The sequence below is a fragment of the Phocoena sinus genome, chromosome X (assembly GCF_008692025.1).
Source record: "Phocoena sinus isolate mPhoSin1 chromosome X, mPhoSin1.pri, whole genome shotgun sequence".
NCBI classification, from domain to species: domain Eukaryota; kingdom Metazoa; phylum Chordata; class Mammalia; order Artiodactyla; family Phocoenidae; genus Phocoena; species Phocoena sinus.
In genome coordinates, this window is record NC_045784.1 from 107833506 (window position 1) to 107856884 (window position 23379).

A 23379-nucleotide genomic window follows, 5' to 3' on the forward strand; every position below is an offset into this window, starting at 1 on the left:
GTTTTTGCAACCCTTTCCGGAGGAATCAGCTCTAGTTGTTAAAGTTTTTGGAACATTATGTTGATCATAATAGTCTTCTAAATCCCAACCGGGAGCCCTAGGCACTAGGCACTCTCAACTTTTTATTATTACAGTACTGAGCCTAACCACTGCCTACGTCGTGATCTAATATTTTCATATGACTAGCTTGCATAATGGCTTTTCTAGTAAAAATACCTCTCTATGGCCAGTTTACAAACATCAGGAAAAAGGTTTGGCCACCAGGTCCATGGGGGAGCGATATTGCTAACAGACCATATTACATCTCCAGTCTGGGAAATTACCTGCCAGGTTAAACGCTGGGGCAGGTGAGGACTAAAATTACTCACAGTCAGTAGGGGTAACAAAGTTAAAGTTATAAATCTGATGATCGCAGAAGCTTGAGCTTGAGCGGGTTGCTGGTCTTTTGGGTTCGCCATTCCGATGTTGCAGATGCTGGTGCGGCCTTCACGTGTGAAGCGTGGATCCACGCAGCGATGCCGTCTACCTTTATAGCCGTGGGGGTGGTGAGCAGGACGATGTATGGTCCTTTCCACCGAGGCTCTAGAGTCTGGGTTCGGTGCCGACGGACGTACACGGAATCTCCGACTTGGAAGGGATGAGCCTCTGCTGGTGTTCCTGGTCAGTAAGCCTCTGCCAGCTGGGACCACACCTCCTTTTGGACCAACTGGAGTCCCAACAGCCTTCCTCTAGGAAACTGCTTCCGTCAGTAAACCAGGTAACGTCGGCGTTGGGGAGGGGCTGATCCATCAAGTCTGGTCTGCTACGGTGTGCTGCAGCCAGTACTTCCTGACAATCATGGATGACGGTAGTGCTTTCCAGGTCAGGGTCGGGTAGCAAGGTGGCCGGGTTGAGTCCTGTGGCTGAGTTAAACTTAATACGATCTGAGTTTAACAGCAGGGCTTGGTAAGGAGTCATCCTGGCATTTGTTAGCCATCTGTCGGGTGGCTGGCGAATTACACTTTCTAATGCATGGGGGGCTGTTATCGTTAGGTTCTGCCCCAAAGTCAGTTTGTCAGCATCTTTGACCAAAGCGGCCACCGCGGCGATTATTTTTAAACAGGCGGGCCATCCTGCTGCCACAGGATCCAATTTCTTTGATAGGTACGCAACCGGGCGATTCCAGGGGCCCAGTTTCTGAGTTAGTACTCCCTTTGCGATGCCTTTATTCTCGGCCACGTACAGATGAAAAGGCTTAGTAACATCTGGTAGCCCCAGAGCCGGGGCTGATAGTAGGGCTCGTTTAATTCGGTCAAAAGCCCGTTGTTCTTTATCACCCCAAGCAAAAGGGATGCCATTTTTGGTCAGGGGATATAAAGGGGCTGCTAATTCAGCAAACCCCGGAATCCATAGCCTACAAAATCCGGCCGTCCCCAAAAATTCCCTAACTTGTTTGGGACTCTTGGGGGCCGGTATCCGGGCAACAGTGTCTTTCCTGCTTTCCGAAAGCCATCTCTGTCCTCCTTTTAACAAGTACCCCAGGTAACTAACCTGTCGTTGACATATTTGTGCTTTCTTTGCTGAAGCCCAATATCCCAATGTTCCCAGTTCTGTTAACAGCCTCTCGGTTCCCTTGATGCAGTCCTCTTGGGTTTCAGCAGCTAAAAGAATATCATCGACATATTGAAGTAGAGTTACCTGAGGATTGGATTCTCTATAAGATGCCAAATCCTGGTGGAGAGCCTCATCAAAAATGGTGGGGGAGTTCTTGAATCCTTGTGGCAGGCGAGTCCATGTCAGCTGGCCTGACATCCCAGAGGCTGGATCCTTCCACTCGAAGGCAAAGTAAGGCTGACTGAGAGAAGAAAGTCTCAGGCAGAAGAAAGCATCTTTAAGATCCAAAACAGTGTACCAAGTGTGCTGAGGTGGAAGAGTACTTAAGAGATTGTAGGGGTTGGGTACCGTGGGGTGGAGGTCCATCACCCGCTTATTTACCTCTCGTAGGTCTTGTACCGGTCGGTAATTATTAGTTCCTGGCTTTTTAACTGGCAAAAGAGGGGTATTCCATGCAGATTGGCACCTTACCAGGATCCCTAATTCCAGTAACCTTTGTATTTGAGGACGGATGCCATCTCGGGCTTCTTTACTCATGGGGTATTGGCGGACCGTCACTGGGGTGGCGGTTGTTTTAAGTTCTACCACCACAGGGGGCCGATATTTTGCCATTCCCATACCGGCAGTTTCTGCCCAAGCCTGTGGAAACCTAGTCATCCAATCCTGCATGTCAGCTTGTGGAGGCGAGGGTGTTTCATATATCCTGTGTTCATCTTCCAGTTTCATGGTCAAGATTTGGAGTAATCTCCCTTGGTTGTCAGTTATGGTGGGCCCTTCTGGTTGAAAGTGGATTTGGGCCCCCACCTTAGAGAGTAAGTCTCTACCTAGCAGAGGGTATGGGCACTCAGGTATGACCAAGAATGAGTGGGTTACTCGTCCCACCCCAAGATCTACTGTCCTTCGGGTGGTCCATGAGTACTGCTTATTTCCAGTGGCCCCCTGGACCCATGACCTTTTAGTTGAAAGGGGGCCCTTTGAATGGAGGAGGACTGAGTGCTGGGCTCCGGTGTCCACCAAGAACTGGACGGGTTCCCCCTCCACTTTAAGAGTTACCCTGGGCTCGGGGAGAGGGTCCGAGCCCTGACTTCCCTAATCTTCCTCTTCCAATGTTAAGATTTTATCTCTGGTTGGCCTTCCCCCGTTCCTTTTTTAGGGCATTCTCTTGCCCAATGACCTTTTTCTTTACAGTAGGCACATTGGTCCTTGTCTAATGGCCGCCTTCTATCCGTTGTTCGCCCTTCCTGTCTATTTCTGTCTCTACTGTTTCCTCCTCTGACTACAGTGGCCAGTATCTTACTCAAATGTCTTTCTTGCCTCTTATCTCGTCTTACCTCACGAGCCTCTTGTTCCTTCTGCTTTCTTTTTTCCCTTTCTTCCTCTGTCTCCCTCTTATTATATACCTTATCTGCCTCTTTTACTAAGTCCTGAAGGGAGAAACCTTGTAGGCCATCCAGCCTTTGTAACTTCTTTCTAATATCAGGGGCCGCCTGGTCAATAAAGGCCATTGCTATGGTGGCCTTATGTTCCTCAGAGGTTGGATCATAAGGAGTGAATCGTCTAAAAGCCTCCATTAAGCGTTCTAGGAACACGGTTGGCGATTCCTGGGGCCCCTGAGTTACCTCTCTTACCTTAGCCAAATTCGTGGGGCGCCTGGCCGCTCCATGGAGACCCGCCACCAGAGCCTGGCGATACATTTTCAGGTGCTCCTTACCTTCCAGGGTATTAAAGTCCCAATTCGGCCTGACGAGTGGAAAACCGGCATCAATCTCATTAGGCAACTGGGTAGGTTGTCCATTGGCGCCTAACACATTCTTTCTAGCCTCCAGGAGAACCAGTTGCCTCTCCTCAGTTGTGAGGAGAGTCTGGAGGAGCTGTTGACAATCATCCCAGGTGGGTTGGTGGGAGAAGACAAGAGACTCTATTAGAGCAGTAAGAGCCTGTGGGTTTTCAGAGAAAGTAGGGTTATGCATCTTCCAATTATAAAGATCTGCAGAGGAAAAGGGCCAGTATTGAAGGGGCCTATTCCCGTGGTTATCGGGGGGGCCATATTCTCTAAGGGGTAAAGCAGTAGAATCCGGGGAAACAGCCCTCCGGCTTCTGGTGCCCGCCGAGGGACCCCCCCTTTCCGCCATAACAGGTGGCCCTACTGGTGCGGAGGGTTGTGAAGCTGGGGGTCCTAGGGGCGACATGGGATTTAGGGCCGGAGGATAAGGAGGTGGGGAATCTAGAAGAAGCAAATCAGACTGCAGGTCAGGATATATCGCCTTTGGCGGGTCCGGGGCAGCAGATGACTTTTCCGTGTCTGGGGTTTTCTTCAGGGCCAATATCTCCGATTGTGCTGGAGCGCATGCAGACGTGCCTGTTGAGGAAACAAAGGGCCGGACCCACGGAGGCGGGGAGAGAACTAGATCTTCCCAGACCAAGATATATGGTATCTGGTCTGGGTGTCCATGGGGTCCTGTGTTAAAGACCCTAGACTTGACTAGCCCAACCTTATCTAACAAAAAAGATCCTTCGGGTGGCCACCCTGTCTGAAATGTAGGCCACTCAGAGGTACACAGCGTTTGCCATTTTCCTTTCCTTACTTCTACCGAAAGGTTGTGGGCCCTAGCCCTAACTTCGGTCCAGTGGCTTAGGGTAAGAGAAAGAGGAGTCGTCATAGTTTGTCCCATTGTCGTCCGTCAAAAGAAAGATAATAGTACAGAAAAACAATAAAATTTCAAAAGACACACATTGATATTGCCGCCGCGAACTTAAACCCGAAACCAACTCAAATTCAGATGGCAGCTTATATAACCTGCCAGAACCAGATGAAGGGGAGACAAAATTTGTTTCTCCTTCCAGATGGACCACCAGGGCGTCCCCCGGGGCCCGTGGACACCAGCTTTCGGCACGTCTGCCTAGCCAGGAGTCCAATACAGATTCCACAGCAAGCCGGTTCGCACGGCTTTTTCCTAATGGCGGCTGGCAACAAACAAACGACAAACAAACAGACAATTGGGCTCGAGCCTACCTGATACCTCCGACTCCCGATGTTCTTGTGACCCGGGGGCGAGTGGGGATCCCAGACGAGCCCCCAAATGTTAGACCCAAACGGTCTACGAGGGATTCCAACTCGCCCAAGAACCGCCAAGAGTCGAGAGCCGTTGCAACACGCAAGAGGTTTATTAGGAGCCGATGCACCGGGGTTCCCTGAACCTCACGCAGGAGGCCGATGGGGAACCCCTAAAAGCGGAATCACATACTTTTTATAGGTTTATTTACTCATAGGGCGGGTATATTCTCACAATGATTGGGTAAATGTGGTGACTTTTGAATTCATTGGCTTAGGAACTTTTGTCCCACCTTCTGGCCGTTATAGTTGTCTGTTCATTGTGGCGGTTAGGGCGTATACCTGTTACGGGCAACTGGAAAATTACCCGCTGTCTGGCAAGTCCCCGTCAACTGAAAAACTCCAAGAATTGGTTTCGATAGGGAGAAGGAGTGGCGCACGATAGGGAGAAGAATTGGTTTACGGGAACAAGTGAGGGGGTGGAAAGTCCCTAAAGGCCCCACAGATTAACTTAGTTATCTGTGTCTGGTGAATCTGAATGCTTAGGGAATCAATATGATAATGATAAAAAAATATAATGATGGTAACCATGTATTCTTAGACACCAGGCATACAGCTTGTTGGGGAAAAAAATGTTTCTTCTACCCTCTGAAGGTTCTTTCAGCTGGGTGTGATAATCAAATCAACATGAGACATTAACAGGAAAAAACAAATTTAATTTCTTACATATGGGAACCCCACATACCTGAGGGGTTCAAAGACAGAAAAGTAAGGAGAGGTTTACATGTCACGCTGAGCTAAGGAGTGGGAGAGGGACCCTGGGGCTTCAAAGGGGAGGAGGACAATTCACAGGACAATAAGAAGAGCATATGTTTGGTAATTAGATCTTTGCCCTGCCATGCAGATGAGTCACTCAGATAAAATTTATCTCTGGTAATAACTCTCATCCTGGAAAAGACCCCCCGATTTAAATTATTCTAGGTTAATGTAAAGGGAGGAGCAAAAGTTCCTTTTGAGCCTGCAGGGTCTCAATTGCCTTTAGCTCAAAATAATCCACACGCCATAGTGACACATCTTGGGGAAGTTTGTACTGAACTTCTTCAAGCTCTTTACATATATTGCTTTGTGCACTAAGTCCATATAAGGTACATATTATTATTTTACAGATAAAAAACTAAGACTCAAAGATTAATGCACCACACGGTTCACAGTTTTCAGTGGCAGATAACTTGGCTTTAAAGGCTTAGATCTAAAACAATAGGGTTCAAAGTGTGGTCCCTGATCCAGTAGCATTAGCTGCTGATCCAAATGCTTGGGTCCCACTCTAGACCAGCTGAATCAGAAACTCTGGGGGTAGAGCCCAACCACCTGCTTTTAAAAAGTCCTCCAGGTGATTCTGACACATGCCAAAGTTTGAGAACAACTGATCTAAATAGTAAATATCATAGATAATAAATAATATCTATATATAGCACTATATAATATTACTGTACTATATTAACCATTTGACTTGTGAAATAAAATTCATATTTCATGGCAAGACAAGGAAAGCTGAAACATAAAAGTTTTCTCTGCCCTTTGGCCTCCTCTGTCTCCTGTACTGTGCATTGTGTATCTGCATGATGCATCTACCAAATCTCCCCCATCAGCAAAAATACCTACTCAACCATAAAGAGCAACATTCTCCTAGCATCAATAAGACAACGCCTTAAAAGATAATGATCTCGGGGACCTCAGCCTGCAGCGGCTTGAAGCACGATTTCGGTTCCTAGACAGAAACTGAAGTCAGGCCTCAGCAGCGAGAGCGCTGAATCCTAGCCACCAGACCACGATGACCAGTGGCCAGGGACAAGGCCCTTGCCCATCGGCTTTGTAGAAATAAATTTCCATAAAAAGACGGAAAGTAGTGAAACAAGTAATGTGTTTGTTAGGAGGAGTACGGGTGGATAGACACATGGGCGGACTCAGAGAGGGAGTCGAGCCCTCATGGTAGTTTGAATCACTTATGTGGGGTGTTTCCCCCCGGTTTCCTCTGGCAGATCATCTTGCTTTGCCTGGCTCTGAGTCCATATTCGGTTTACCTCAGGGTCCTCCCATGTGTGTGCACGTGCATCCCTTAGCCAAGATGGATTCTAGAGAAGAGGCCCAATGGGTAGGGTAGTTTGACATCACTCCCTTTTGGACCTCCAAGGAGCCCTTTTGCACCTGTGGAGTCGGGAAGGCCTCCTTGACCTCAAGAATGAAAAATATTTGGTCTCTTATCTGGGCAGGGCTCAGCTCCTCTTCCTCTTCATCTTGGAGTATTTGTCCCCAGCTGCTCAGCCTGGGGCACATCTAGCTCCTGTATCGATAATATTCCTTCTTCATCATTTAAGGAGCCACAGTGACGCTTAGATCTGGATTGTGTGAACTGTCCTCTGTCCCAAGAATCTTATATAGCTGTGCCTTAACTTCTAAGGGGAGGAACAGCTTTCTGAGATGCTGCTCCTGGGTTATAATTCTCAAATTTGGCTTGAATAAAATTCATTTCTTTCATAGATTGACTGATTAATTTTTCATCTACAAACTAATACAGAGGTTACTAGGTTAAGAATTTCATTTCTTGGGACTTCCCTGGTGGCACAGTGATTAAGAATCCGCCTGCCAATGCAGGGGACACGGGTTCGAGCCCTGGTCCAGGAAGATCCCACATGCCGTGGAGCAACTAAGCCTGTGCGCCACAACTACTGAGCCTGCGCTCTAGAGCCTGCGAGCCACAGCTACTGAGCCTGAGTGTTGCAACTACTGAAGCCTGTGAGCCTAGAGCCCGAGCTCCACAACAAGAGAAGCCACCGTAGTAAGCAGCCCGTGCACCGCAACGAAGAGTAGCCCCCACTCGCTGCAACCAGAGAAAGCCCATGCTCAGCAATGAAGACCCAACGCAGTCAAAAATAAAATAAATAAATAAATTTATTTAAAAAAAAACAACAAAGAATTTCATTTCTTGGGAGATTAGTTTCCTCCATCTCCAAAAACTATACTTAAATCTTGTGTATTGTGCAAAAACAATGCATTGGGAATCAAAAAGATTGATTTCTGATCTTATAAATATGAACTAAAATCTGTGGGCCTCAGTTTCTTCATCTATAGAGTGAAGTAGTTGGATTTAGATGGTCTCTAAACTCACTTTTAGCCCTAGTATTTTAGTTGCCTTGAAAGTGTCAACTGTTAATTACAGGAATGTTGGTTGATCTGTGCCCTTGCTCTACAACTGTAAGTAAGGGAGGCATCATTCAGGTTACATTCTATATAAGTAGTAGTTGTGCCTCAAGGCTGCACTATTGTTTCTTTCTTTCTTTTTTTTTTTTTTTCTGTACGCGGGCCTCTCACTGTTGTGGACTCTCCTGTTGCGGAGCACAGGCTCTGGACGCGCAGGCTCAGCGGCCATGGCTCACGGGCCCAGCCGCTCCGCGGCATGTGGGATCTTCCTGGACCGGGGCACGAACCCGTGTGCCCTGCATCGGCAGGCGGACTCTCAACCACTGCGCCACCAGGGAAGCCCCTGCACTATTGCTTCTTGACTGCTCCTCCTTTGTTTTGCATTCCCTCCCTTCCCTGATTAGCAACAATTTGAATCTGCCCTTTGGAACTCAGGGAAGGTCAAGGAGGTTGAATGAACCCTACAGACAAGAAACAGGGGACACAGAAATGATTTGTACCCAGGAGGGCTCCACAAGGTCCTGCTCCATTTCAGCATGTACAATCAGCAGAGCAGCTTGCAGTTTATTCATCATTAATTTAAAGAAGAAAAGAAAAGAAAAAGAAAAAATAATCCTTAACTGTAAATGCTCTACTGTCAAAGAACAGCTAGGGCGTTATTTTCAGAGACAGCTCACACAATGAAGAAGACAAGGAATTTGGAATGAAACAAATGACTCTAGACCTGGTTCTTCCATGATTTGGCTTTGAGAACTCCAGGAAGTTATTAGCCTCTCTGAGACAGTGAGTTTATAGGAAAAAAAGATAGAGATGCATATTATAAGACCTAATTTATAGAAGAGTAAGAACAATTAAATAATATTTATATGAAAGCATTTTTCAAATTTGACTACTAATTGTATATATTAAAGTCTTATAACCTTGAAAGTTTAAAAACTATTCCTCTTAAAATATCTCATAATTCATAATTTTGGCAATTCAGATGGGTCTTCTTCCAACTACAAAAGAATGAAAATTTACTATACATGAAAGTAATTATTTGCCTGCTATTACTATACTTAAAAGTTAAGCACATCAGGTAAAAACTTGGCACGTTTTGTAGAGTATGATCTTGGTTCTCCATAAACTTCAAGTATTATGACTTGTTGAACATGAAGGAAACAGAATATGCTACCCCAGAATATTACTCTTTGTCATAGGATTATCATGAACTGATTATTTTAAAAAAAGAAAAGAAAAGAAAAGAAAAATAGCAATAACAGGAGAATCTCTGACAACCAAGTAGAAGTTACCCTTTTGTAAGGAACATTTACATTTATAACGAAACTCTCCATTTGTAAGGTTGTCTCCCTCTCCGTAGCGGGAAGAGAAGGATGACTCTAAATCTTTAGAAACTATTATCAATGGAGAAGGCAAAGACTTAAATCTGCATAACAATATTACCCCTGTTTACTTTGCTTTTCCTGGTAACCTCCCATAAGAGGCCTCTGCACCCCCAGCCTCCAATCTTTCTTTTTTCTTTAGCTGGAGATGGTATTTAAGGTGATGGCTTGGGCCATTTCAGGGAGTTACTCAGTTTTCCTGGGTATCTCCCATGTATACAGGAGGTATGCGTGTTATTAAACTTCTGTTTGATTTTCTCCTATTGATCTGTCTTTTATTATAGAGGGGTCTCAGTCAAAATCCTAGAAGGATAGAGGAAAAATTATTTTTCTCCATTACAAATACAAATGCGTACTGAAATTTTGCATTTTTTAATTTGTCAACTTTCACAATGACTGCTTCTCCCACCTCAAATTCTATGCTCCACCAAACTCTGGGACCCAAAGCCTCCCACACTCTCTCAGGCTTTCAGATCTTTGGACATGCTCCTCTCCCTGCCTGGAATACTCTATCCTTCTCTTCCTATTCCCCTGTAACTTTGCCTATCTGACTCCTATTCCTCCTTTAGGGCTCAGTTTAGTCATCATCATCTCTTGAATGACTTTCCGGTCCTCCAGGTCTGCATAGGGAAACCCTCCTCTATGTTTTTACCAGATGCTGTGCTAGGCTTTTTTACATACAAGAGCTAGATGGACCAATTCAGGTGTTGTGGGAGTAACTTTCATTACTTTTATTACTCATTTGAATAGGCCCTTATTATTTGTCAATAAGATGGCCATGTTCTGCACCATATAACATGGCCTTTTTGACTAAAGCTTACCGGAAGGACACCTCATGAAGCATGGCAAAGCTATAGTTGTCAAGGAGGTCTCAAGATAGCTTAGTGACCCGCTCTTTCCAAACAGTATGGAAATTAATAAAATCAAGTTGACTGTGATATAGAAGGAGCTTTTATTGGCTAGTGGCCGGTGCCAAAGCAAAAACGACTCCAAGGTGAAGGTACTATGCAAATAGCATGAAGTGGCAGAAGCTATGAGTGAAAAAAGGCTTGGAGACTGAGCAGGTAACAGTAGGAGTGGTAAATGTGGGGGGGGAAAGAAAAGCTAATCAACTATTATTGTAGAAGAGTCATCAATTCTTGCTTAGAAGGTGTTGACCTAAAACAAATAGACTGCCAGTTATTTCTCCAGCAAAGATGGGTTTATGGAGGGTTAGCAGAGAATTGAAATTTGAGGTTTGAAACCATGACAAGCCACAGAGAAATGCTCTTATAGAGGGGAAAAGGAAGTTGGGAGGGCTACAGTAAACAAAGAGTCCTTAGCTTTTCTTTGGCTGAGTTCTTGGCCTGAAGGAGACCCTTCTCTGGGTTGGGCTTTGCTCTCATCCCAGGGTGTAAGAGCTCCCCCTTCTGGTGTCCCAACTCTATTTAATTGAAGTTTCTGTTTATTATCTGTTTTTGTACATTTCCTCCCATTGATCGAGGTCTTTCTCTGAAAGCATCACAGATCAAGGGTCAGGTTTTCTGGTTTCGGCTGCTTTTTTCCCCTCAGCACCAGGAAGGACCTTTCCTGAGTGTAGTGTCTCACGTCAGAGGAAAAGTGCACAGACTGGAAAACTATTGAGGTCACATTCTAGTAACAAAGACAGGTAGAAGGGAAAACTCTCAGGTACTTTTATCTAAAGTTCATATGTTATCAAGATCATAGACATTGGAGATCATCTGAAGTGTTATGTCATCATCGAAGGTTTGGTGACAAACTTCCAACAGGCCTGGTCCAGATATTTGGAAAAATTGTCTCATTAAATGTCATCTGCTTCAATTCCAGAAAATCTTTACTTTCAGGTCACCAGGCAATGTGCAGGTCCAGTCACAGTTCGGTGTTTTCTTTACATGTGTCACTTGAATCCAAGAGTCTATTCCTTGGAATTCAGTGGCACAAGGGTCACTCAGCAGTATCTGATATGGGCCTTTCCAGTGCGGTTGAAGAGAGTTCTTCTGGAGGTGTCTTTTTCAAGAGAAGAAATCTCCAATTTGTAAGGTTCGATGCTCAAAGTCTTCATCTTCCAAGGGCACACTGTGAAAAGATTGGTCTCCCAAAACATGGTTATTTTTAAGGGAAGAAATTAGGAGTTTGCAATATTGGAGTATCTCTCCTTTTTATCAGTTGTGGGTTAAAAGAAACAGGAGCCAGGTGCATTGGGCAATCTGTGACTATCTTAAAAGGTGACAGTTTATGAGTCCTGAAAGGGATGGACCTGAGATTTAGAAGGACAAATGGAAATGCTTCTGGCCAAGGTATTTGGAGAACCCCTACAAATTTTGCCAGTTGGGTCTTAACGATGCCATTAGTGTGTTTGATTAAGCCAGAGGATTGAGGGTGGTAAACCAGTGAAAGAGTGGTAAAAGTGACCAAACAGCACAGACTCGTCAAAGTACCTGACCAGTAAAATGGGTTCCTCAGTTATTATGAAGTTTGAAATGAGTTCCCAAAGTAGTGATAATCTTTTCCAAAAGGGCTTTGTCCACAGAACAGGTAGTAGCCTGTCTGCAAGGGAAGGCTACCAGTGTGAAAACATAGACCATGAGTAAAACATATTTATATCCATGAGATGAAGGAAGTTGTATGAAATGCATTTGCCAGACCTTGAATGGTCCATTAGGCAGTTTAAAATGTCCAGGAGCAATATGAACAGCCTTCCCTGGGTTGTACTTCAGACAAGTGGGACAAGTGAGGTAGATGCTTTTTGTGTCCTTGCTAATGTTTCCCCACCAGTTCACGGAGGCTATTGTCTTTTGATTCACGGAGGCTGTTGTCTTTCTGGTAGATCAACGGTTTAATGCAAGAACAGTGGTAAAGAGTGGAACTTTTAGAGTCTCCAGGAGGACTGGGTTGTTATTTGGTCTGAACCACAGCTTTGTTTTTTATCAAACAAATAATTGTTGAATTTCTAATCTTGTTTTACCTTTTCTGAAGATAACTTTTGGGCTTCTCTAGCCATTTTTTGTAAAGTATCATTTCAGAAAATATCCCTTTGGGCCATGACTGAGGTTTGGCTGTTGCTGGTTCCTTTAAGGGCAACATTCCTTGCAGAAATGTCAGCCAGGTGATTTCTCTTAGCTTACAGAGAGTCAAGTTTAGAATGCCCCCTAATCTTAATAATAGCTAAAGTTGTAGGTAAAAGTATTACATCCAATAATTCCTAAACATAGAGGTCATTTTAAATATTATTTCTGCTGGAAGCAAGGAAGCCACGTTGTTTTCATAACATTCCAAAATCATGAGCTACTCTGAAAGCATATCTGCTTTCAGTGTAAATACTGGCAGTTTTGTCCTTGACTAAAATGCAAGGCTATGTAAGAGCTTATAATTCAGCCTGTTGCACTTAAGTAGCCATAGGTAAAAATACTGCCTCAGTAACATCTAGAGGAGTTGCAGTAGTGTAGTCAGGAGGTGGTCCATCATCATTATGCAGTCATAATGGATTTCATTGGTGATGGAGGAGAGAAGAGTATCAGTGTTAAGGTTATAACAATGTAAAAGAGTTATGTGCGGAGCAGGTAACAAAAGGATTTCATAGGAGATGAGGCAGCTGAGAAATGTTGAGTGTGTTGCTGTGAAAATAGAAATGAGAACTTTTCTGATAAACAAGGAAAATAAGGATACAATGAACAGGCTAGGGAAACAACATAAAGAGGCCTGAAAGAGTTAGACAATCTTGGTTATTCTTTAGTTGTTACTACTAACAAACACTTGTAGCTAGACTTGTCCTTCACAAAGCTGATTACTCTCTGACTCCATACAAATTACCCTTTGCACCTGGCATTTCTTCTCCTCCTACACTCCCTTGTAGCACTCTTTATTTCAGAAAGAAGGTGATAGGCCGATAACTTCAGGGACACCAGAACCTGTTGTTGAGGTGCCTGATGCCAGCTTTGGCCATGAATTTGCAGAAAAAACAAATGCAAGACCGTCACTACTTTTGATCCTTATCATATACCCCGGACTGTGAGCCCCACGTATAAAATCTTCTCTGATTCCCCAAGAAGGGGGGCACAGTTCTTGAGGCACTAGCCTGCTGCGTTTTCCCTTTGTCTGGCAAAGAAAACAAAAAGCCTCTCTATTTCTTATCTTCCAGTTCTCTGTCTCCTTATTTCTATTTGGCATCGGTGCACAGGGAGCCAGATTTGGCAACAAGTGTGACAAGAATTCAGGAGGGCTTCTACTGGGTGAAGTGCAAAAATGGTTAAAGAGAACTCCATAATTATTCTCTCAATGGCCTTTACTAAAAAGGCAGTGGCCATAATGGCTCTAAGAGAAGGGGAGTATCCCCATGCCACAGGGTCCAGTTGCTAACTGTATTATATCATGGGTCAATGGTGGTCCCTGTGTTTTGGGGCAAGTGCCCATATATATATATATATATATATATATATATATCCAGTTTTCCCCATAAAATTGGGTTGGGGTTGTTATTCTTTAGTAAAATTTACAGAGGTTTGGCAATAGAGAGAAATTTGGAATCCAATTTTGACAGCAAACTAGTCCGAGAAAACCTCACAGTTGGCTCTTAGTTTTGTGTTTTGGGAAACTTAGGAAACAGTGAAGCCTATCTGGGTCTAGTTGTACTCCTTGTTCTGGTATCAGACGCCCTAAACATCAAATGTGGGTTTAGACACACTGCAATTTTTCTTTCATAACCTTATGTCCCTTGAAGGCTGAAAGCTTTAGCAAGTGATCCTCTCTTCCTCTGAGGAGCCTTGAGAAGGAGAGCAAAGAAGAAAATCATCTACATATTGCAACAAGGTAGAACCTCTAGGGAACTTTATATCATCCCTATGAGCCTTCAGGATTTGTGAGAAATAAGGACTCTCAGTAAAACCCTGAGGCATTACTATCCAGGTAAATTGGTTTTCTTCCCAAGTGGAGGTCAAAAGGTATTGGCTAGTTTCACCAACTGGAATACTGAAGAATGAATACCTGCATAAATCAATTGCAGTAAAGAATTTACTTCTGGTGGGAATGGAAGTTAGAAACCTATGAGGGTTAAAAACAGCACTGTTGAGGGAATAACAATGTTGTTTATTTGTTTGTAGGTCCTGGACAAACCTCCACCCTTGGCCTTTAGGTTTTCTCACCAGTTAAATGGGGGTGTTACAGGGGCTAGTACAAGGGAGAATGAAATCTTGAGCCTGTAATCTTCTGCTGTGGGCCTTATGCCTTGAAGGACTTCTTTACTTATAGGGTATTAATTCTGGGAAGTGATTTTGAGGTGTCTATTTGAAACTTGATGGGAGGTGCACTGGGAATTTTGCCAATATCTGTTGGAGATTTTGCTAAGGAAAGTGGTACCTGACTTAATAGGGACAAATGATTAGTGGTTCCATAATCGGCCCTAGTACCATCAGAAACAGAACAAACGAAAGATGTCAAAGGGTCATTTAATTCACCTGGTTGGTTACTTTGATGACTACTGTCAATCCAGAATTATTTCCCCCTTTTGGAAGAAAGAAATTTCAATATGATACTCCTCTGAGAAGTCTTGGCCTGTAGGGATGGAAGAGCTAAGGAGAAAAGGGTGGGTACCCTTAGTGGGCTTAAACAAAACAGAATGGGTTCGGAGACAGGAACCTCCTGAGGTTCATTAGAGATCCCCACTATTTGAACTGTTTTACTACTTCAAGGCAGGGGCTGCTTTATAGTAGTGGGTTTGAACACTGAGAGTGTGGCTCATGTGTCAGTTGGACTGGAAAAGATTCATCCCTAATATGGAGACATATTTTTCCAAGCCAATTAAGAAGGAGGATTGGGAAGAGCCCACGTATTTCCTTGGAAGCCCATCATTGAGAATTGGGAGAATGTCGGAAAGGCTGATTAGAAGGCTGAAGGCACCTGAAGTGCTTAAATTTGTAACAATCTCTTTGCCAATGTCCTGGCTCTTTTCAATAATAGCAGAAACTAGGAGAGTTTTGGTTTTATTTAGGGGCCTTCAACTACTGGAGTTGAAGATTAAGAATTTTGGTGATCTTTCTTTTAGGTGACTCATCTACAGTGGGAGAAAGCTGGTTTGCCAGATTAACTAAATCTGGAGTGGACGTAGTTTCCCACTTCATTCTTGTCCTTTTTACTAGAAGGATCCAGTTCAACCCATTAGTAAACATACAGTTAAAAGCTGCTGCAGTGTTATCAACATCAGAAGGAAGACCAGAATTTTCTTTATAAACAGGCTGAAGTTGATTGTAACAGTCATAAACATATTCATCATACCTTTGTGTGCAAGCCTGAATTTTGTTCCAATCAACAGGGTTTGGACAAGTCTTAGGAATTGCTTGAAGTTGCCTATCAATTGCATGAGCCTGATCATGTAATAAGTTAGCAGGCTGGTCTCCCGCTTGTAATTCTGGAGACCTGTCAGGATTTTCCAAATTAGTGGTTTTCATCCAATGCTGGGCCTGGCCTTCACAGACAAGCATATGGACTAACTTATGTTAAGTCAGAGACACCAGGTTGATAAGTTTGAATGACTGTATTAAATTCTTCAGCGAAGCTGTGAGGATCTTCAGATACTTTGGGGAAAATCTTTGACTATGGCTGGCGGTTAAGGTTTAGTCTAGGGAATATAAGAAATTAAGGGTTTAACCTCTAGGTCCTCAGAAGACTTAATTTTAAATGAACAGGTTCTGACAAGTTCAAAGGATAGGAAAGGGATTGGGGAGAAATGTCAGAGAAAAAACAAGTTTGGGAAAATAATTAGCATGGGGGAACTGACGGTATAGAGGAGGAGCAAGCAGCATGGAAGGGAAGGAAAATGGGACCAGTGGTGGAGTCTGACCGCTAGGCACTGAGCGGGAGAGACAAGATGGCGCTGGAGGTGGAGTCTGAGACAAAGAAGCCAGGGAAGTGGAGCATGAGGCTTCAGGAGCATTTTATCTTTCTGCAGTCTTTTAATGCTTCAGTTAATCTTAAAATCTTTTTTTCCAGAGGCAATTTTAAGCTTCTGATTGCATTTGGAAGCCTCAAATTACCAATTGAAATTGGCATACCATTCAGTTCTGGAAAATTTTGAGCTACTGTATTCCAATTCTCTGTTAAGAAAGTTAAGTTTAGGGATTTCAAAAGTTCCCCATAATGGCCACTGATATTCTAAATTTCCTTTGTTTAGGTCTCTCCACTTAGTTAGAAACGTGCATGAGGAGGGACCTGATTTTTTAAACATAAAATTGGGCAGAGCCCCTTGTGAGGGGGCACCTTCAAAATGCTTAGATAACTGGGATCCCATTTCTCAGAGGTTTTTTCTCTAGAGTAAAAGAACAATTTTTCAAACAGTTCAATTCAAACAGCTTGCAACCCAAACAGTTCAAACAACCCACAGGTTTAATACCAGCCAGTTCTAAGCGAACAACTTGGTCCTGAAGTATCCAGGCTGAAGGCTTCTCAGTCAGTTCACGTAGAACAGCTCCTATTCCAAAGGAATGGGCGGATAGCTGAACTGGCACAGTTTCAGTGAAACAGCCCTTGTACCCAAAGGAGTAGGCTGAAGGATTCTCAACTGGTTTCTGTTGCAACAGTCTGATTTCAAAATCAGACTGAAGTGTCAAACAAGTACTTGAATACAGAACTAGGCTCTAACCAGAAAGAAAGAAACCATAAAGTTGATCCAAATAAAGCCTGGACAGCTTCAAACACAAAGAGGGCAGAGGCTTGGATCCAAGAGCAAGACATATCTTCAATTTCTGGGGTTGGTGAGAAAAGCATTGAGCTCAGTGGTCTCAATTGTAGGTACTGCACCTGTTTGCTCACCAGCCCCGGAGCCATCCTGGATCTTCTCTGGTCTTCACACAGACCACCAAAATGCTAACATAAAACAAAAAGACTGCCAGTTATTCCTCCAGCAAAGACAGGCTTATTTGGAATCAGCAGAGAATTGCAATTCGGGGTCTGAAACGATGGCAAGCCATGTGCAAGTCCCCCACGTGGCAAGGGAAGGAGAAGGCTTCTCTAGAGAGGAAAGGGAAGTTGGCAGGGCTAGAGTAAACCAGGAGTCCATGGCTTTTCACTGACTGAGTCCTTGCCAGGAAAGAAGAGTCATTCTTCCTCCTGTTGGGCTCTGCGATCTTCACAGAGCACGAGAGCTCCCCCTTCTGGTTTCCCAATTCTACTTAATTGAGGTTTTTGTTTATTAATTATTTACAAAGGTAAGAAATAAGTGAGTCTTTGGAGTTGGTTGGGACTCTTCTAATTCTTCAACTCTCTTTAAGTTCTTATGACATTTTCATTGCATGGATATTCTGATGAGGCCTGACCACCTGCCTAACACCACAATGAAACCCTTACTAGTTAAAGGGAGTGAAATCTTGTTCCTTGCCTTCAAGAGTCTAATTTATAATGACTCTGGGGACTTCCCTAGTGGTCCAGTGGCAAAGAATCCACCTTCCAATACAGGGGACGCATGTTTGATCCCTGGTTGGGGAATTAAGATCCCACATGCTGCGGGGCAGGTAAGCCCACACGCCACAACTACTGAGCCTGTGTGCCACAAACACAGAGCCCACATGTCCTGGAGCCCGAGTGCCACAACCAGAGAGAGAAAACCCTCACACCACACCTAGAGAGAAGACTGCGTGCCGCAAGGAAGATCCCGTGTGCCACAACTAAGACCCGACACAACCAAAAAAAAAAAAAAGCTCTGCAAGGTAGGGGTTATTATCACTAAAAAGTAACTGAGGAGTAAGTAAAATGGTTAATTGACTTTTCCAAGGTCAAATAGCTAGCAAGTGACAGAGATTGGATTTGAACATTGTTCTGATTCTGATTCCAAAACATATTTTCATAGTCTGACTTACTTTTAATTATTATTTTTTTTAATTTTTATGATGATGTTGTTCAAAATATCAATAGAAGGGACAATAATACCCATGTACTCAGCACCCATTTTTACAGACATTAACATACTGCCATATTTGCTTCATATCTTTTTCTTTAAAAATATTACAGCTACAGCTGAAGCCCAATCCCCATTAATTTCTCCTTCCTTCATTCTAAAGATTGCTTTATATTGAGGGCAGTGTGTTTTATTTCCTTGCATTTATATATACTCTTACTATGTGGTTATGTATACAGAACAAACAAAGCCCAGAAAGCTGAAGTGACGTATCTAATATTAGTGGTTCTCAGACTTCTGGACTTCATGGAGGAGAAACATGTATAAATAAATGGATTTGTAGATAAACCATAAATAGGGGCTGCCACTGGTGTGTGTGTGTGTGTGTGTGCCAAGTAAAAATCTTTAAAATGCCATCTACTATCATACCTACTACACCAATTACCATCTGCTATCACCCATTTTAATGCAACAATTAGAAAATACTCTCAGTAACAAGATAGTTATTAAAATTACATATATTTAAATATTGGAAAGCCCTCTACATTGTCCTTACTTTTTTTTTTTTTTTTTTTATTGTCCTTACTTTTAACCAGTAACAACTTTACCAGAAGCTGCTAATCACTCTATTCAGACCAGCTGTGGGGAGACAGCTGCTGAATGGTAGAGCTGGGAATAGAACTTGGGGTTCCTGACTCTCTGGTGCAGTGTTCTTTTCACTCTTTTCATATAGTTGACCCAGGACGCAAAAAGGTCTACTTCATAAGCCTAAGAATAGTTTTCCATAACCAAATCCTTGAATTAGAACATTTGAAGTCCCCCTTTAAAAGGTCAATGTGCTATCTGGATGTGATAACCAATAAATCATTCTCATTCACTTAACATTAATTTGTCAGATTTTTAGATTAGTCACTGGTCATTTTAGGCCATGAAGTATATGACCAAGGGCTGGGGACCTTTGAAAACCAGAGGGATTAAAGGAAAGAAGGAATCATGCTTTAATAACTGCAAAGGGAATGTCTAATAACTTCATATAATGAAGTTCAATAACAAAAACAATTTTTTAGCAGTAAAATGCATGGAAGAAGGAGAATTTTCTTTGCAGGCTTTCTTTTCTCCCTAACTTCGTAAAGTTGGAGAGCTCCAAGGTTCATTTATTACATCTTTTTTTTTTTGTTCTATCTAAACTAACTTTTTGGTGATCACATCCAGTTTCAAAAGTCTTTAAATATCAAATGTTATCTCCAGTCTAGGTATTTTTCCTCAAAGCTAGACTTTTATATCCATTTGCCTACTCAGTATCTCCATGTTGATGTCTAGTAAGCATCTCAAACTTAATATGTTCAAATCCAAACTCTTGATCTCCTTCTCCAAATCTATTCCAACTGCAGTTTTTCTGTGTCCATTAATGGTAACTCAAGCCAAAAACTTTGGAGTGATTTTCGATGTTTTCTTTTTCTCATGCTCCACATCATTCAATTTGTCATGAAATCCTACTGGTTCTATCTTCGAAATAAATCCAGAGTCTGACCACTTCCCATCATACCCACCACTACCAAACTGACCCAAGCCAGCATCATTTCTCATATGAGTTAGTGTAATAGCCTTAAATCTGGTCTCTCTGCTTCCATTATTGTCCTTACATTCCATTCAAAACAGAGCAGACTGGGTAATCTTTCAAGTGGAAATTAGACAATTTAAACTTTGATCAACACTTTCCCATAGTTCCCTACCTCAAAGTAAAAGACAAAAGCCTTAAAATCACACACCATGGCCTATATGATAAGTTCTGATACTCTCCAATAGAAATATATGTGAGCAACTTATACAATTTTAGATTTTCTAATAGCCACATTAAAAAAGAGGCAAAATTAATTTTAATAAATTCTACCCAATATATATAAAATATTATGAGTTTACCATGTAGCCAATATAAAATATTATTAATGAAATGTTTTACATTCTTTTTTTTTTTTTTTTTTTTTTTTTTACATTCTCTTTTTTATACTAAGTGTCCAAAAACTGGTGACATCACATTTCAGTTTAAACTATTCACATTTCAAGGGCTCAATAACCACATGTGGTCAGTAGCTATTGTATTGGACAGTGCAGATCTAGCCCTTCATTATTTCTTTGACCTCATCTCCTAATACTTCCCATCCTGCTCATTTACCTCTAGCACTTGCTTACTCAGACACTCTGGGAAGACACTACATGTGCTGTTCCTTCTGCCCAGAATGTTCCTTTCCCAGTTACCCAACTGATTTACTCCCTCGCCTCCTATAGGTTTTTAGTCAAATGTTATCTTCTCAGTGAAGCCTTCCTCGACTATGCTATGGAAAATTGCAGTGCCCCTGGGCTGTCTAGCCTTTTTCCAGGCTTTATTCATATGCATGGAACTTATCAATAAATTAATATTGAATATCATTTACTTTTTGAAGATTGTTTCGCTCCATAGACTAGAATGTAAGTTCCAGAGGGCAGGGGTTTGTTTTGGTTTGTTTGGTTTATTACTGTTGCATCTTCAGTGCTTAGAAAAGTACCAGATACCTAGTAAATAATGACAAATTATTGAATCAAATAATTTTCATGGATGCTGCCAAACAAAGTCCTTATCTAAAATAATAGTCTTTGACTTATCACACTCGCAGTCCTATACCAGACGTTTCAAAACCACTACTATGGAAGTTCACATTGGCCACTGTGACTCCATTTAAACTACTTAACATAGCTGAACGTAACTTAAATCCTACATGTTTCGCAGAAGATGAGTAGGAATCAGAACACAAAAGAGATCACATCATAACACTATTGTGTTCTATATATTTGCGAAATGTTATGATTGGGAGGTACTGAGGTAGAAGGTACTCAGGCACTCATTATTTCTTACAATTGTGTATGGATCTGCAGTTATCTCAAAATGAAAAATAAAAGTGCTGGATGCTATGAAAGCACAGAATAGATCTGGTGAATCAAGAGGGCTTTCTTGAGGGGGAGACATTTGGCCTCAAATAGGAATATGAATAGGAGATAACTGGTTGCGGGGGAGGGAGGAACATTCCAAGCAGTAATATTATTCTGTTGAACTGTGCAGGATAGATTAGAAAAGGAACAGTGGTTGATGCAGGAAAATGGATGGCTGTTATAGTAGTCTAGGCAAGAAATAACTGTAGCTTGTTCTTAGTTGATATCAATCGTGAGGATAGTTAAATGGACTCAAGAGCTTTCCAGTATGTGAAATAAAGTGACAGAAAAGTATTAAAGATGGATGAAAATAAGTTATTTTGATTTATTTAATAAAAATATCTCACATATTTCAGTAGTACTGCAAATCATTAGGTCATCGTAATTCTGAAAATGTTGTAAACAACTAGTTCGGAATAATACATACCTTTCAGAAGTTACTTTGATTTGCAACACATGATATTTGCACAAAACTCTAATGGATGCCAATTCATCTGTCATACAAGCAAAGAAAATAATTGTTACATGTAAATCTCTTCTTCCTAACAAGTACTCAATAAACACCACCAGAGAAAAATGAAACTCTCTCAAAATCGTCTGTGTGTCCCCTTTCACTCATGCATCTGTTCAACATATTGAACAGTAACTATATTCAGACATTAAACATACAGAGATAAAAAGACTTGGGTCTTATCAAAGCTTAGTCCCTGGAGGCCTTCAGACCTGAGTTTGAATTTTGGGGGTGTGCTTAATATCAGCATTATGTTAGGTAAATTACCTGTATTCTTGTCATCAGTTTCTTCATCTTTAAAATGGAAACAACAGTATTAGCTAATTTATAGGACTTCCGTGTTGCTGCATACAAGTACTCAGTTGCTATCAGCCTGGTCATCTCTGTCAATTGAGAGTAGACCACTTCCTTGTTCTTAACACACCATGCTTCACTAACTTCTGGGAAACAACTATACCTGGGTTCTCCCAATAACTCTGACAGTTATTTCTCCTGCTTCTTTGTGGATCTATTTCCTTTACCTATTCCATAGAAATTAATTTGTCTGTGGCTTTGCCCTCAAAACACTGACTGCCTCACTCTATGCATTCTTCCCAGGACTCTCATAAAAGCACGTGGTTTCATCAAAGCCATATAAGCTCTGAACATCAAGTCTCTATCTCTAACCCCATTGCTGCACTGATACTATATTTGGGCATATTTATTAAATGTTTGTTGGAATTCTCTTCCTAGATTTTCCAAGGCTTGTCAAATCAAACACCAGCAAAACAAAATTCATCCTCTTACCTCCAGAACATGCTCTATTCTATTTATTCTCTATCTTGCCTAATGTCACAAGCACACCATCCGTTCATCCTAGATAGAACGTGGCAACGTTCTTGAATTGCCTTCCCCTCAAAAATTAATGTTGTGAAATAATTTAGATACACATAAAAGCTTAAAGTATAACATAAAAACCACTCATGTGTCTATCAACCAGCTTGTCAAGACTTAAGTTTTTGCAGTATCTGTTTTAGATCCTTGTTTTAAATAACCAAATCCTTGGAGATATATATGTAGGTAAATACTTCCAAAGTACCATTTTCCTCCCTCCCTCTCTAGAAGTGACCAATATTTTTTTTTTTTTTTTTTTTTTTTTTTTTTTTTTTTTTTTTTTTTTGCGGTACGCGGGCCTCTCACCGCTGTGGCTTCTCCCGCCGCGGAGCACAGGCTCCGGACGCGCAGGCTCAGCGGCCATGGCCCACGGGCCCAGCCACTCCGCGGCATGCAGGATCCTCCCGGACCGGGGCACGAACACGTGTCCCCTGCATCGGCAGGCGGACTCCCAACCACTGCGCCACCAGGGAAGCCCAAGAAGTGACCAATATTTTGAACTTAGTATTCATGAGTTTTTGAACTTAGTATTCAAAAACATCCAAGAATGTTTTTGTACTTTCATTACAAAGTATCCACAAACATATGTATCCATACACATATTCTGAATATATACATGATTTAAACTTTAATAAATAGAATGATCCTGCACATATACATCTACAATTTGATGTTTTTGTTCAGCCTTATAATTGTGATATAGGTCCATGTGCTTTGAATCATTTTTTATTGCTTTATAATAATCCATTGTAGAAGCGTACCATGATCCACCTTCTTGATTGAATTTGTTTTCTGTTTTTCTTTTACTACTAGCGCTACAATTTTATTCTTTAAAAAATGTCTCCATGTGTACATGTATAGGAACTTTTCTAAGGAATAACTTGGAGTGCAATTTCTTGGTATGCTCATCTTTATCATTATTATC

General features: G+C 42.1%; 1 long non-coding RNA gene across 1 annotated transcript; it reads right to left on the minus strand.

Moving 5' to 3' along the window:
• Positions 1 to 103: 103 nt before the first annotated feature.
• Positions 104 to 18437, minus strand: LOC116747894. Its single transcript, XR_004348133.1, has 2 exons — positions 18402 to 18437; positions 104 to 220 (listed from the first exon to the last, which is right to left on the minus strand). It is a non-coding gene; the product is annotated as an uncharacterized LOC116747894 (long non-coding RNA).
• Between the last annotated feature and the right edge of the window lie 4942 nt (positions 18438 to 23379).